Source organism: Labeo rohita, chromosome 7 (assembly GCF_022985175.1).
Source record: "Labeo rohita strain BAU-BD-2019 chromosome 7, IGBB_LRoh.1.0, whole genome shotgun sequence".
Taxonomy (NCBI): domain Eukaryota; kingdom Metazoa; phylum Chordata; class Actinopteri; order Cypriniformes; family Cyprinidae; genus Labeo; species Labeo rohita.
Window position 1 is genome coordinate 53,386,281 of NC_066875.1, and position 2,543 is coordinate 53,388,823.

Genomic DNA, 2,543 nt, shown 5'->3' on the forward strand with positions numbered 1-2,543 from the left:
AAGGTAAAATAGAAAGAAATCATCACCTCATATTGGACTAAGAAGACAGAAGTGACATCACTTGACAAAGCTGTAAGATCTGAAGGCTAACACAGCCCTTACAAAAAAGAAGTTTATTCAAGTGTGCTATTAGTATACTTCTTTTAAACTAAAAATAGGAAAGTATACTTCTTGTCTACTTTTTATGTACTTCTCAGAAATATACTTAAAATGACATTTAAGTATACTTGACTTATACTTAGAAAAAGTCTAAATATATTTGAGCTATACTCGTGCTCCTAGAATCTGTGTTTTCATTGTTGTGAAAGATCCATCTTGCTGATGCGCTTGGACACATCATCAGTGATGTAACCTGGGGTCACTGGGTGTTTCGGGTCTTTCAACATCAGACACCCTCACCCAGGCGACCCGACCAGAGTTGATCAGACTCCGGCCTGTGTCCCAGCAGCATTCATCCACGGATCAGCCCTCTTGATCCAAAGCCATCTTGTGGCTCTTTCTGCGGCTTCAGTTGCAGACCTAATGGCTTTCCTCTTTGCCTCACTGGTGAGGCCTAGCATGGTGAGCACTTTGCAGAGGGACCGCCCTGCAAATCCTCGGCATCCCACCTCCAGGGGTTCACAGTAGGTCTTCCAGCCTTGGCTCCTGCACTCCTCCACTAGCTCCTGGTACTTGGCACGCTTTCTCTCATTAGCCTCCTCCATGCGTTCTTCCCAGGGAACTGTGAGTTCCAGAATGATTAACTGCTTGGTAGATTTAGAAACAATGATCATATCTGGTCGGAGCCGTGTAGATGTTATCCTTGATGGGATCTTCAGCTGTTTGTCCAGATCCACTTCCAGTTGCCAGTCCGTGGCAGTGGTGAGGAGACCTAACCTGCCCCCTGCTGGGATGGTGGGCTTCTCTCCAGCTCTGTGAAACCTGATGGTCTTAGGCTTGCTGTGGCCCTTGGTGGTGTTAATGGCCTTGGCTATGCTCTCAGCAACCGCCTTTAGCACCTGGTCGTGGCGGCAGAGCTTCCCGAGTCCTGGTCACCATGAACTCTTCAGTGAGTCCACTGAACGGAAGCTGCAGGATGTTACTACTGCCGTACAGGGCAGCACTGCTCAGGCTTCGGGGTAGGCCAAGCCATCTTCGCAAGTAACTGCTGATCTTTCTCTCCATGTCCTCTACAGTCGTCATGGGTACTGCGTACACTAGCAGCGGCCACAGGATGCGGGGCAGGATGGAATGCTGGTAAATCCAAGCCTTGAATCTTCCTGGCAGGCCAGATCTGTCAACACATCTCAACCAGCCCCCCAGCTCCTTGCTGGTTCTCTGAATGGATGCAGTGTCCTTAAGGCTGCTATCGAAGAGCTTCCCTAGGCTCTTGACTGGCTGTTCTGTAATAGACGGGATAGTGGTTCCAGCCAGCGAGAAGCGGTACCTGTCTGTCACCTTCCCCTTCTTGAGCACCAGAGATCTTGATTTTGCTATATAGTAATGGGTGCTATTACACATCTTCTGTACAGAATTTCCAAATAACACAAGTGAAGAAGAAACTGAAACAACAGATGCTTCCACATGTAATCTAACAGGATCATCAGACATAAAACTGCAGGAAAACTGTGTAGCGTTGTCGACCAATGAAGAGGTAGTATAACTGTCTTTAGCTTTGGGATGTTGATCAACTCCATCTACGTTTTGATTATATTATTCTGAATCCAATTCATAGTCTTTTTGTCGTGTGTTATTGGGAGGAAAAACTCAAAGGAGCCAGGAGATCAAAGAAACAGCGTTTTAATAAATCCAAAAGCATTAACAAGACAAAAACAACCACATAATACAACAGTAACAGGACAAAGAAACTGAGGAAACATAGGGCTATAAATACTAAACTGATATTGGAGCACTGGAGAGCGCTCTGGAGGCGCGAACACTGGAGGGTGCTATAAATAAAACTCAAAATGTACTAAAAATGCTACTACAAGTATTTAATTAGTAAACTATCAGTATACCTAAGTTCACTTTTAGTATAATTGCAGTACAAGCTAAAAACATTGATGTAAACTAGTTGTGTACTCAAATTCTACTACTGTTATACTTAAAGTATACTTAAAAGTATACTTTTACATACTAGAAAGTGGGCCAATTAAGTCCCAAGGAGTATTGAAATAGAACATTTAAAAGTATACTACTAGTACACTGATATTTGTATACTTATTACATAAAGTACACATAAAATATACTTGACCTTTACTTAAGTATACTTAATAAAATAAACTTTAAGTATACTTCTTTTTGGTAAGGGAGGACAAATCCATTTACTGCTTGCTAGGAAACAAACTGAAAGCTAAAGAGATACAGGGCCAGTCAAAGGCATCGACACACCAGCTCATCCCTTTCTATTCATATGAAATCTGAAAAATAGAAAACAGTCATCGCAAGTGACCAAAAATGTTTAATGTAATCCACAGTCTCCAATGTGTCTTTAGATTCTGGACATTCATCAACTTCTAACTTCTTCTAACTTCTAGCGAAGGAGGAAACATTTGTGATTGTGC

The 2,543-nt window shown here is 42.7% G+C and overlaps 1 pseudogene; it reads right to left on the reverse strand.

Moving 5' to 3' along the window:
* Positions 1–422: 422 nt before the first annotated feature.
* Positions 423–1,500, reverse strand: LOC127167584 (uncharacterized; annotated as a pseudogene).
* Positions 1,501–2,543: the final 1,043 nt, after the last annotated feature.